Source organism: Rhinolophus sinicus, chromosome 15 (genome assembly GCF_057876585.1).
Source record: "Rhinolophus sinicus isolate RSI-liver-muscle chromosome 15, RSI-T2T, whole genome shotgun sequence".
Taxonomy (NCBI): domain Eukaryota; kingdom Metazoa; phylum Chordata; class Mammalia; order Chiroptera; family Rhinolophidae; genus Rhinolophus; species Rhinolophus sinicus.
The window spans coordinates 73,498,242-73,512,201 of record NC_142515.1 but is presented as its reverse complement, the minus strand read 5'-3'; the positions used below and the strand labels follow the sequence as shown (position 1 = coordinate 73,512,201).

The 13,960-nt window shown below is 48.2% G+C and overlaps 1 long non-coding RNA gene across 8 annotated transcripts; it reads left to right on the top strand.

Moving 5' to 3' along the window:
• The first annotated feature begins 21 nt into the window (after positions 1–21).
• On the top strand, positions 22–11,997 carry LOC141572660 (uncharacterized). 8 transcript variants are annotated; one of them, XR_016018975.1, is made up of 5 exons: positions 221–754; positions 981–1,133; positions 1,239–6,334; positions 6,818–6,928; positions 7,947–11,997. It is a non-coding gene; the product is annotated as an uncharacterized LOC141572660 (long non-coding RNA). The 8 variants fall into 8 exon arrangements; XR_016018977.1 differs by having other exon boundaries at positions 7,943–11,997; XR_016018979.1 differs by having other exon boundaries at positions 22–754; positions 1,239–1,427; positions 6,212–11,997.
• The last annotated feature ends 1,963 nt before the right edge of the window (positions 11,998–13,960 follow it).

The window sequence follows — 13,960 nt, the reverse complement described above, 5'->3', positions numbered from 1 at the left end:
GGAGGCGGCGCGCGCCTGCTGCCCCACCCGCCGCTCCGCGCGCGCCTCCCCCCGCCCCGCCCCGTGGACTCGCCCGCACGCACGCACGCACGCACGCGCGCGCGCGCGTCCTCGGCTGCCTTCGGCCACCTCAGCTGGCTGAAGCGGGGACCCGGGGAAACCCCGCGGGGCCTGGGGTGGCGGGTTCGAGCCCCACCCTTGAGGAAGGGCCCGCCCCCATAATAAAGCCATAATTCCTCATTAAATATGATGGTCGGAGTCCGGGCCTCCGCTCCAGGTCGAAGTACAGGATTCGCTCAACAGGAATGCTCCTTATTGACAGCATCTACTAAGCCCATGCTGGCAAAGAGGCAATCACCTGCCCACACAGAGCTGCCGTTTTAACTGGAAAGGTGATGACAGTGGTCATGGGGGAAGACAAAGCAAGTGTCAGAAACGCCACGGGGGTTGTCAGTCTTATGCGTCCACTTGCCTGGGCCCTGCGCCCACACACTGTATCCCAAATGTGGCTCGGAGATATTTTTCAGATGACATTAACACGGAAACTAGTAGACTGTGTAAAGGAGATTGTGACCGCCACCGAGTGGGTGGGCCTCGTCCAAAGAGCTGAAGAGTGAAGAAAACCAGGTTTCCTAGAAAGAGACTTCCGCCTTCTGCCACTAATGGTCTGGGGACTCCAGCTGCAACATCGGCTCTTCCCCCGCTTCCAGCTGAGTCCTGCCCTGGAGATTCTGACCTGACAGCACATGGTCAGGTGAGCCAAGTCCTTCACCTAAAACTCCATGCATGCATGCATGTAAAAGTATGTGCACATATGTGTACATATACTGAATACACACACCTGTATATCTGTACATATGTGTGTACACATACTGCATAATACACACTAATATATTTCTACATATGTATAGGTGTGTATAGGAGGTGTGACAATTTGTAAACTTGTTGCAATGATGTTGCTAACCTTTTGTTGATATCAGGGGGATTATTCATTATAAATTTGTACCAACTGGACAGTTAACCAAGTTTACTATTTGGAAGTGCTGAAAAGGCTGCGTGAAAAAGTTAGACGACCTGAACTTTTCATCAACAATTCATGGCTCTTGCATCACGACAATGCACCAGCTCACAAGGTACGGTCTGTGAGGGAGTTTTTAGCCAGTAAGCAAATAACTGTATTGGAACACCCTCCCTACTCACCTGGTCTGGCTCCCAATGACTTCTTTCTTTATCCAAAGATAAAGGACATTGAAAGGAAGGCATTTTGATGACATTCAGGACATCAAGGGTAATACGATGACAGCTCTGATGGCCATTCCAGAAAGAGTTCCAAAATTGCTTTGAAGGGTGGACTAGGCGCTGGCGTCGGTGCATAGCTTCCCAAGGGGAGTACTTCAAAGGTGACCGTAGCGATATTCAGCAATGAGGTATGTATCACTTTTTCCTAGGGTGAGTTCGCGAACTTAATTGTCCGACTTTCGTATGTATTTATTATGTGTACGAACATGTGTGTACATACACCCCATGGATTCTGTTTGTCTGGAGACCCTTACTAACACAGTCACCTGACTATGACAGTTGAGCAACCAGCCCTGCTAGAGAGCCAGCCGCTTGTCCTTTCAGTATTTCACTTAAGTGTCACAACTTCCCAGGAGGGCAAATGGTGCTGCCCTTCCCGAGGGAGGTGCATGAGGGTCCGAGAGGTGCAGCAGCTGCCCAAGGTCACACAGGGGTGAGGTGGGGAGGCTGAGAGGGGAGCCCCGTGGAGTTGTGACAGCAGCATGCACACTCCCATGGGTGATTCTCACAAGCAGTGCTGAGGGAGAGGGACCAGATCAAATCTGAAGGAGGAGATGCAGTCACTTCCATTTGTGCAGAGCCCCAACTTAGGCTGATGGACTGACAGGGTGAGGGCGGGTGTTAGAAGCCAAGGCAGTGGTTAGGGTGGGGTAGGTGTAGGGGTTACACAGGGATGTTCACAATCCGGGAGAACAAGGATGGCTTGGGAGGTCCTAGAGAGGGGGGTCCCTTCCCAGCACCCCCTTCCCAGCCTGAGAAACCCAAAGCCCAGAGCCACCCTTCTACCAAGGAGGAGAGCCAGTCGCTCAGGCTCCTAGGCTCGGGACTAGGGACTATTTTAAGCTTTCATCCCATAGGACATGACAGCAGCTGGAACCAGGGACACAGGAAACTCTCTCTTCCACCCCTCCCATCTTCCCTCCCTCTCTCTCCCTGCTTCCTTCTTCCTTCCTCCTCCATCTCTCTGTCCCCATCCACATCTCTTTCTCCCCTTCCCTCCTCCTTCATCTCTTTCCCCTCTCATTCTCTTCCTCCCCATCTATCTCTCCCCTACTTTCTGCAGAGCGACTCCCAGAGTCCTCTCAGACCCTGACTCAGGCAGCCAACGAGTGGCTCACAACAGCTGCTCTTATCCGACCCTTCCCCTTGCCCACCCCCACTTCCCTTTTGAGGGATGTCAAAGCAAGCCCTAGCTGGTGACCTTAGGCCCAGGGCCATTTGCACGTGCTGTAGCTCCCTGTCCCCAGCCCGCCCCATGGAACATTCTTCCTTAGATTCCTCCCTTCCTGTCTCTCTTTTTCCCCCCTCACTTCCTCCAGAACCTTCCTGTTCCACCCCCAACAAGGCCAGGCCCCAAGATATATAGAACCCCGCTGTGCCTCCAGAATTCCAATCCTGGTGCATCCCTCCCTGCAGGGGCTCTTTGAGTAGGTCACCTAATCTCTGTCAAACAGCCACTGCTAATAGTCCCCACAGTGTCAGGATGTTTGTGAGGGTTAACAGTGTTAGAACAGTGCCTGGTCAACAGAAGTTTTATTTGCTGTTGGAATTGTTATTGTGGTTAGGTAAGCTGACCAACCATCCTGGTTTGCCTGGGAAAATCCCAGTTTTAGGTTTGGAAATCTGGGTGCCAGGCAAACAAGGGTTGGGTCACTCCATTTAGGATTGCCCTTCTGCTTGAGCTTCCATCCCCCCACGCAGCCAGAAAGGAAATCTCCCCCCTCCTTCCTTCCTTCATCCACTCGCCCCTTTGTTCAACTCCTTTATTCAACAGGTATTTATCAAGCACCTTTCTATATAGCAGACACTCTTCCAGCTGCTGGGGACGTAATAGCCTAGAGCTCCAGTTCTAGAGAGGGCGGCAAACAGTTAACTGATAAGATGTCATTCATTATATGGGGATGATGTCACAGGGCTGTTTAAAGCTGGGGGGGGGGAGGGGCAGTTTTCAACACAAAGCACTAATGCAAAAAGGACTGACTGGGGCCAGGGGCCCAGCTAGCAGCTTAGACACAGCTGTTCTCACCCTGGCAATCCTGCCCCCAGGGGACACCAGGCCTTATCTGGGGACATCTGTGGTTGTCATGACTGGGGGTGCTCCTGGCATCAGTGGGTGGGACCAGGGATGCTGCTCAGCAGCATAGCACCTAGGACGGCCTCCTGTACAGAACCCCCAGCCCCAGTAGCAGCCGTGCCCGGGGGAGACCCTACTCTAACGTTATTCTGACCAGTTGGTTCCTGTAGAATCCTGTGAGGGTAGGGACTCTAGCCTGGTCACCTCTGTGTCCTGAGGGGACCAGAGTTGGGCAAACAGGCAGGGCAGAGACAAGCTTTGGGGATGAAATGACAAATGCAATGCCCATCGCCCCCACTACTCAGAGCTGGACCGGTAGGTTTGGACTTCAGCTGTCATGGCCTCTATCACCCCTCGTGCACCTCTTTCCAGAGATTTCCTCTTGTCACTGTCACGGTCCCTGTTGAGTTTCCTGGAGACTCTGAGAACAAGGACTTGAATACAAGTTGTTGAGGTATGGTGGGTGGTGAGACAGGTAAGAGAAGGCAGCAAAAAAGGCTGGTTCTCACACCAGCTGCCGCAGGGGGCAATTGGAACTTTACCATCTGAGGGACTGGGTGACAGTGCAAACACGCACCTTGAGATTAGCGCCCCCAGGAGTGAAGGACTTGCGTACTTCTACACCAAGTCCGATCAGTTATTGGTGGAGTTGGGTGTAGGTCTGAAGTGCCAAGTCCTGGACGTGTCCTCAAGCATAAGACGCAGATGCTGGCTGTTGGACTCTAGAGATTGTCACGTCCAAGAGAAAAGGTCAGGGCACCAGCTACGTTGGAGTCAGCCCTTAAGTGACCTGGCTTATCCTTCCTAAAGTCCTAAATATTTCCACAGGCTTCACACTTTCCCGCAGGATCTTGGTCTCCAGCTTTAAAGCAACCCCCCTCCCCCCCATAACTCACACCTTCCCAGGGGCTGGCAACAAGCCTTTGTTATTGCTTATAAGACGAAAAGAAACCCAGGCATGTTCAAATCAAGGAAATACACTATTGTCTTTGTTAAATACATTTTACCAAAAAGTACCAAAGATTGGACAGTGTGTTCCTATGCCTGTAGACCCTGTACCCAGCTCCCCTTATTTGTAACATGTCACATTAGTATGATACATTTTTCACAACTAAGTAACTAATCTTGATACATTGTTAACGAAAGTCCAGACTTTAATTTCCTTAGTTTATTCCTAACATCCTTTTCTTTTCTTTTCTTTTCTTTTAGAAGTGGGGAGGGAACTCTTTGGGGTCCCTTTTTTTATTTTATTTTATTTATTTTATTTTATTTTTTATTTATTTTTGGAAGGGGAAAACAGGACTTTATTGGGGAACAGTGTACACTTCCAGGACTTTTTCTCCAAGTCAAGTTGTTGTCCTTTCAATCTTAGTTGTGGAGGGTGCTGTTCAGCTTCAAATTGTTGTTCTTTCAGTCTTAGTTGTGGAGGGCGCAGCTCAGCTCCAGGTCCAGTTGCTGTTTTCTAGTTGCAGGGAGCACAGCCCACCATCCCTTGCGGGAGTCGAACCGGCAACCTTGTGGTTGAGAGCCCACTGGCCCATGTGGGAATCGAACCGGCAGCCTTCGGAGTTAGGAGCACAGAGCTCTAACTGCCTGAGCCACCAGGCCGGCCCCTAACATCCTTTTCTGTCCCAGTCTCCTCTGAGCTGTGATAGGTTCTCAGACTATCCTGGGTTTTGATACCTTGAAAATTTGGAGGAGTCCTGGTCAGGTATTTTGTCCCTCAATTGTGTTTTGTTTTGCTTTTTTCTGGTGGCTGGTCTGGGGTTCCTGGGTTTGGGGAGGAAGACCCAAACAGAGACAAAATGCCATTCTCATCATGTCACATGAGGGTACATGCCGGCAATGGGACTTAGGGCTGATGATGTAACCTGGGTCACCTGGCCACTGTTTTAAAGCATGGTGGACATTCCCCTCCCTCGAAGAGCCAAAATTAAAGAGACCGGCAGTATGGAGCGTTGGTCCATACTGTTGGTCCATCCAGTGGCTGGGGAGCCACTGGAACGCCCACGCATTGCCGATGGGAATGCAAATTGGAGCAGCCACGTTTGGCCGTTCCCCATGTGGGGGTATGCCCAGGAGGAATAAGTGCCTATGTCCGCACTGAAAGATACGGCACTAGAATGTTCTCGGCAGCTTTATTCACGATAGATGGCAACCGGAAACTATTTAAATGTCCTTCCAGAGGAGAGTGGGTGAATAAATTGTGGTACAATCATATAAAGGGACACCACACAGCGTAGGAAAGGAGGGAACTTGTGGCGTGCATCAGCTCGGAGGAATCTCACAGCCACAGTGGTAAGGTGAAGGTAGTCAAGCACAACAAAAGAGGACTTCCTTTACTACGATATTTTCACAGAGTTCAAAGACAGGAAAAACTAATAAATGGTGTTTAAGTCACAGGTTGTCTCGGGGGGATGTTGCCTGGGAAGGGGCATATGGGACTTTGGGGGGCAGGCCAGGTATGTTCTACATTGTGGTCTGAGTGGTAATTACTTGGAGCAAGAGAAATAGAGATAGAGGTACAATTTATCAAACTAGTCACTTGATATTTGTGTATTTGTTTCCTTTGTATGTATGTCATCCCTCAAAGAAAGAAAGAAAAACATAAACACCAGGTCTGGGTTGGTGGGAATAGAAAATGGTGCAGCCACTGAAAAAACAGTTTGGTGGTTCCTTGGAAAGTTAAACAGGATTACCCTCCAATCCGCTGATTCCACTCCTAGGTATATATCCAAAAGAATTGAAAACTGACTTGGATACTTGTACACAAATGTTTATAGAAGAATCACTCACAATAAGCAAAAGGCAAAAGCCCCCCAAAATTTCCACCAACAGATGATGGAGAAACACAGTGTGGTCCATCCACACACTGGAATATTTATTACTCAGCCTTAAAAAGGAAGGACACTGATACCTGCTATAGCGTGGACGAACCTGGAGGACACTATACTCAGTGAAGTAAGCCAGTCACAAAATGACAAATACTATGTGATTCCACTCAGGAGGTCCCCAGAGAAGTCAGATTCATAAGACAGAGTAGATTGTGGTGCCAGGGGCTGGGGGAGGGGAGTGAGGGTTTAATGGGGACTGTCAGTTTGGGGAGATGGAAAGTTCTGGAGATGAACGATGGGGATGGCTGTGCGACGTGACTATGCTTAATGCCACTGAATTGTAATGGTTAAAATGGTAATTTCACGTCATGTGTGATTTACCACAATTTTAAAAGAACAGTGGTAGCACACAGAATCATACTGACGAGCTCTGCAGGCAAAGGTAGGCTTCTGCCTCAGAAATGTGGAGCTCTGCGAGTCCACTTGCTGCATTCCCATTGCCTCATTTGCAATGTCCTGGGGTCATTGAGCTCATTCTTGGCAGGACTAGGGGCACGGATACCTCTGTCAGCAGGGCAGGAGGGTTATAAATCTGTACACCATGTTTAAGGTCATCCAGCAGACATAACTGGAAAGCTGTCCACGTGGAGAAAGGTGCACATGACGTTATGTGAAAGGAGCAAGGTGCTGATGAGTGTGTAGAAGCAGCGCATACTTGCATGTAAGTATGTGCATACAAACACAATAGGCTTGCGTGTACATAGGCTCTTCCTGACCCACCAGAGCACGTGACCGTGGTGAGCACTGCTCCCGACTCCCGAGTCTCCCTGCAGTAGGACTGTGCACATACACACCCAGGGCCTTGTGAGTCTGCACGGCCTCCTGGTAGAGCTGCCCCAGTGACTCGAAGATTAAAACAACCATCACTCAATTTGCTCCTTGTCCTATAGGTCAGCAATTTGCACTGGGCCCTGCTGGACAGTTCTGCCTGTCTTGCCTGGGGTCACTATGTGTCTGGGGTCATTTACTGGATTGGCTGCAGGCTGGCTGGTGTAGAGGGCTCATCTCTGCTGTCTGGGGTCTCATCCTGCAGTAGGCGCGCCAGGTTTTCCTACCTGATGTTCTAATGGCAGTTAGAGGACAAGAATGGGGGCTTCCAGACCCCGAGGTCATTATGCGAGGCTTTAAGGGCCCATTCCTTCTTCCCTAAGGAGGGTTGTTTAAAGACACGGTCTAAACCAGCCCAGCCCTGTTTTTGTAGATAAAGTTTTATTGGAACACAACATGTGTTAGTTTACACATGATCTGTGGCTGCTTTCCCACCGCAAAGCCAAAAACCTTTACTCTGTGGCCCTTTGCATAAAGTATGCCAGCCCCTGATGTATAAGGCATCAGGACACTCGCCACCTGGAATCAGCTGCCTAGCTGTACCCAACAAGCTTGCAGGGGGTTGGGGCAAAGCCCCCCCATGTCCCTACACAAAGCAGGGACCTCACCAACGTCCTGCTGGATTTGGCCCCGGGGGCTGTGTTTTGTTGAGTTCCTGGTTGCTGGGACTCAAAGCACAAGAAGCAGTGGATTGTTTATCTGTCCTCTTTCACACCACACACTTCAGCTCCCCATTACACAGCATTTTCTTCCAGTGGTAATTTAACTTGTGACCATTTCTGCTACGCTGATGGCCTCCCACCCCATGGCCCACAAGTGGGATTTCTTTTTCTTTTCCACGGCAAAGACAGGCACGCCAAGGATGAAATCTCATCGCCAGGTGCTCTGGGAAATCTCTGAATTCACCAAATTTCCCTCGGAAGGGAAATGATGGAGCTGCTAGCTCTTCACAGCTTATGTTGAAGTCTCAGAAGTGACAGCTGTGACTGCACAGAACAGAAGAATTGCTGCAGGTTCCTTCTGCTCCAGGATCCAGCCCACTGACCCCATTGGGACCCAGGGCTTCCAAGTTCCCTGCAATGGGGGGGGGGTTGGCAATTAAACCACTTCCCATTATTAAATGCTGGGCCATGCACTTTGCACAGCATTGCTCTTGATCCTACAAGGATCCTGTGAAGGACATTCTTTTCGTATCCATTTCCTACAGCTGCTGTAACAAAGGACCACAAATTTAGTGGCTTAAAATAACACAAATTTATTATCACACATATATTGTTTCTCTGGAGAACCCCGGCTGCGTTAAAATCAAGGTGTCTGTAGGGCTGCAATCCTTTCCGGAGGCTCTAGGGGAGGGTCCAATCCCTTGCCTTTTCCAGCTTCAGAAGGTGCCTGCTTCTCTTGGTTCACGGCCCCTTTCCTCATCTTCAAGGCCAACAGCAGCAGGCTGAGTCCCTCTCAAGCTGCTGTTCTTCTGACCTTCCACTTTTAAAGAGCCTTGTGATTAATTACCTTGGGTCTGGCCGGATAGTTCAGGGTGAACTCCATTTTGAGGTCAGCTAATTCACAACTTTAATTCTATCTATGAGCTTTTCCCACGTAACCTAATGTAGGTTCCAGGTTCCAGGGATTAGGATGTGGACATCTTTGGGGGAAGGGGGCATTTATCTGCCTACCATACTTTATTTTGCAGATGAAAAAACAGGTTTAGGTGGGTTCACTGACTTGCCTGAGGCACTAGTGGCCAGTCGGTGGTTGAGCTGGGTTGGTCTAGTTCCAGAGCTAGAGCTGTTAGCCAGTGTGCTAGACAGGCAGTGCCCCAAGAGTTTGTGGGCAGGAGGAAGGCAAGAGAGGGCTGAGTGTAGGGTTTTAAAAAGTGGTGACTTGCTCCCTCACTAAGTAAAGTAGGCAGAGCTATTTTAGAGTACAGCCCCCAATAAAGTCCCTGGGGTCTGCGGTTGCATCTTCCCCACCTCCCTCAGTCCAGACCACCAAGTCCTCCTCACTATGGCAGGATATGGGATCTTGCCACTTTCCGGCAACTCAGAGCTCTCCATGGTACTGAAATACCCCCCAGCTTGCCTCTCTTGGCCAATGGTTTGGGGTCACTGGGGTCCTAGCTCCTGCTTTGTCTTGCTAACTACACCCCACACCTCCTATTTCCAGGTCCTTACTTGGCCTCGAGCTGGGAGTCAGCCTTGAGTTGTAGGGCAGCCCAAGACCTTGGAGCTTTCCTGGAATCTAAATATTTTAGGGTGATCTGTGATTGAAGGAAGCCCTCCTTACCTGACACACCTCTTAGGAATTAGTCAAGGTCACTCCTGTACAAACTCAGTGTCCAAATTTTGCCTTCAAACTATACCAGTTGGTTTGAACATGCTGATTAAAAACAAAGGAGAAATAAACAAAAAGACACTCTTTTGCTATTTTGACCTCATGGCAACCTCCAGAAGCTACCTGGTCAAGCACATGGGATTCTTAAGTGTCTCTTGGTTTTTGTCTATTTTTTTAAATTGTGGTAAAATACACATAACATAAAATATATCATTTTAATCATTTTAAGTGCACAGCTCAGTGGCATGAAGTCCATTCACATTGTTGTGCAGCTGTCCCCACCATCCATCTATAGAACTTTCTCATCTTCCCAAACTGGAATTCTGTCCCCATTAAACACTAACTCACCATCCCCCTCCCCCAGCCTCTGGCACCACCATCTACTATCTCTATGAATTTGCTTATTCGTCTTTTTTTCTGTCCCAGGATCCTTTCCAGGGAACCACATGACATTTAGTCATTGTATCTTCTTAAGCTCCTCTTGGCTGAGATAGTTTCTCAGGTTTTCTTGCTTTTGGTGACCTTGGCAGTTTTGAGGAGCGCTAGTTGGGCTAGTTGGGGATTTTATAGAATGTCCCTCAGTTGGGGTTTTTCTGGGGTTTTTCTCTTGGTTAGCCCAGATGGTGGCTTCTGGGAGGAAGACCACAGAATTCAGGGCCCTTCTCCTCCCATCATATGAGGGGTGATGTGTCACCGTGACCTGTCACTATTGATGTTGACCTTGACTCCCTGGCTGAGTGTGTTCATCAGGTTTCTCCACTGTGAAGTCCCTCTCTCCCCCTTTCCATTTTGTCTGCTTGGGAAGAAAGTCACTATGCACGGCCCACACTTATGGGTCGGGAGTTATGCTCCTTCTCCTTGAAGGCTGAGTATTCCTGTAAATTATTTTGAACTCTTCTCCCTGTAGGAGATCTGTCAATTCTCCCATTTATTAATCATTTGTATTATCAACATGGAGTCATGGATATTTATGTTATATTTTGGGTTAGAGTCTAATACTATTTTTTTTAAAGATTTTATTGGGGAAGGGGAACAGGACTTTATTGGGGAACAGTGTGCAATTTCAGGACTTTTTCTCCAAGTCAAGTTGTTGTCCTTTCAATCTTAGTTGTGGAGGGTTCTGTTCAGCTTCAAGTTGTTCTTTCAGTCTTAGTTGTGGAGGGCGCAGCTCAGCTCCAGGTCCAGTTGCCATTGCTAGTTGCAGGGGGCACAGCCCACCATCCCTTGCGGGAGTCAAACCAGCAACCTTGTGGTTGAGAGGATGTGCTCCAACCAACTGAGCCATCTGGGAGCTCAGCGGCAGCTCAGCTCAAGGTGCCGTGTTCAATTTTAGTTGCAGGGGGCGCTGCCCACCATCCCTTGCTGGAGTCGAGGAATTGAACTGGCAACCTTGTGGTTGAGAGCCCGCGCTCCAACCAACTGAGCCATCCGGGAGGCAGCTCAGCTCAAGGTGCCATGTTCAACCTTAGTTGCAGGGGTCAGAGCCCACCATCCCTTGCGGGACTCGAGGAATTGAACTGGCAACCTTGTGGTTGGGAGCCCACTGGCCCATGTGGGAATCGAACCGGCAGCCTTCGGAGTTAGGAGCACGGAGCTCTAACCGCCTGAGCCACCGGGCCGGCCCCAGAGTCTAATACTATTTTATCTTGTGGTTCCCGTTGGTTCCTATGTCCCTTTGACATACCCCATCATTGTGGATTTTTAAACACTTACTTCTTGGTACTACAAGCTGCTCCAGGCTATTCATGTATATTTCCTGCCTAAGTCTAGACTCAGCCATTTCTCCAGCAAGCTTAGCTTTTGTTGGAGAACAGTGAGAAACCAAAATCTGGGTGCTGGTGTTGTGAACTATTAGGAGTTCTGTGTGATGTGACAAAGATTTGTGATGTCAGTCTGTACAAATGGATTTAGTTAATCACATTAAGGATATTAGCATATTAAGGGACACATTCTTAATGAAGAAATGTTCAACTATTAAATAGAAATTTGAAAAACAATGATATTTTTATTTCTCAGTGTTGGCAAAAGTGTGGGGGAAATAGACACTCTTATATTCTGGCTAGAGGTCTGGAGGGTGACTTGGCACCAACCATTAAAAGTATTAAAAAGTGAGAGGGGGGAAAAAACACGTTCTCCAAAATCATAGATTGTCAGAATCTTTGTTGTTTTCAGTCTCATTGGTGAGAAGGCAACATCATGCTCTTGTCTGGAGGGTCTGACCCCTGTAGATTACTTTGACCCAGAGTAGAAACCTGGATTTCCAACCCAGGCGCAGAACTTCAAAATGCAACATGTCTAAACACAACACTTCACTTGGTAGTTTCCAGGACCCTGCGTCTGCATCTCACTCAGCCCAAGCTTAATGACAACCTCTTTAATTTTAGTTCTGTCTAGCTTTGGAGTCTACAAACTACGTTTCATGTAAATATTACCTAAACTCTAATTTCCCCCCAAATCCTGTGATATCTCCCTCTCCCTTTCCCTCGCCTCTCTCTCAGTGAGGTGCCCCATACTTCCTCTATTTTGTGGTCTCTCTTGCTGCAACAAGTTAATAAACCTAATGTTCTGGGACCACAGTTGTGCCCTTGGAGGTCTTTATCAGATGGGCTTTACAAGTGAAGTGCACAATGGTCAGGACAGGGCCATATTTGTTATCATGTGACTGTCATGTGACCATAGTTCCTTGACAGGGATTGGCTCCCTCACCAAAGCAGCCAGCCATAGGTTGAGAAAGCAGCCTATCAGGAGGCCTGGAGTTCTAGCCAGTACAGGTATTGGAGGTTACTTAGTGGCCCAATCAGAGCCTCCCTCTGGGGAATAATGAAGGTGGAACTCTCGGGTAGAAATATAAGTGGGTTCAAATCCCTGTGCTGCCCCCTTAATGGTTGTGTTTTGGACAAGGATCCTCAGCCTCTGATTTTTATACGAACCACATAAGGGCATTAAATGAGTCACTGTAGACAAAGCTGACAGTAAATACTCAATAAATACACCCATTGGTATTATCCATGTCAACGTAACGAAAACCTTTGCCCTTCTTTCTTCCCATGAGACTAGGCCAATAAGGAATATCATAACTCCATTTTACAATTGGGGAAAGCGAGGCCCAGGATCCTGCTGTCAGGTTGAGTTCCTGGTGGAGCGCTGGCTAAGACCATGCTCCTCCAGGCTTCTTAGCCACCTCCCTGGTGGCCCAACTTGCACTGCCATTTTGACAGGTATTGCCAGCTTCTCTGTGTCCTCCCTGCAGACCTGGTGCCTGTGGATACCAGGAACACAAGTAGTGCAAGATGATGGGTTCATTGCTGGGACCTTTTCCCCAGCCACCCAGGGCCTGAGGCAGCCTAATTGGTGTCTCTGGGGCTGGAGGTGCCCAATCACTCACCCAGGTACCAGGCATAGCCTTGAAGACTCTGCCCTTCAAAGGAGGTGTTTTCTTACTGAGCCACATGGCTTGTGCTCTGCCACTGACCTTCTGGGCGACCAGGGCAAACCACCTACCTCTCGAAGACCCAGCTTCCTTGTCTGCCAGGTGGGCACCTTAGCAGTCACCTATGTGTGTATATTCATTGATCAAACATTGTTGATAAAAGCCAAGTGTTGGCGAGAACAGATAGTACTGGAACACCCACCACCTGCTGCTGCTGGGATTGTAAATTCTTACAATGCTTTGGGAAACTGTTTGGCATCAACTATTAAAACTAACACACTTACCCCATGACCCAGAGATTCCAGTCCTGGAAACATAGCCAACAGAAATGAGAGTACTCAAAAGATGTGCACGAGAATGTACATAATATGGATAAATTACACTGCACATCAGCAGAGTGAAAACCTTTTGTGCACCATTGAGAAAATGAAAAGACAGCCAATGAAATAGGAGAAAATATTTGCATATCAGATATCTGATAAGGGACATGTATCTAGAATATATAAAGGCCTCTTACAACTTAATAATAATAATCCCAATGTGAAAAGGGGCAAAGGATCTGAATAGACATTTCTCCAAAGAAGACATACAAATGCTCAATGAGCTCATGAAAAGATGCTCAACATCATTAGCCATCAGGGAAATGCTCATGAAAACCACCATGAGATGGCACTTCATACCCACTAGGACAGCTAGAATAAAAAACACAGATAAAACAGCTGTTGGTAAGGATGTGCAGAAATTGGAACACTTATACATCGCTAAAGAGAATGTAAAATGATGCAGCTGTTGTGGAAAACAGTCTGCAATTTTCTCAAAAGGCTAAACATATAGTTACCATATGACCTAGCAATTCCACTCCTAGGTATATGCCTAAGAGAAATGAAAATATATGTCCACACAAATACTTCACCGAAACATTATTCATAATTGCCAAAAAGTGGAAACATCCTGAATGCTCATCAACAGATGAACGGATAAACAAAATGTGGTCTATCCATACAATGGATTATTATTTGACAATAAAAAGGAGGGAGGCGCTGACACTCGCCACAATGTGGATGGACCTTGAACACACGGTGCTCATGAGAGAAGCTGGACACA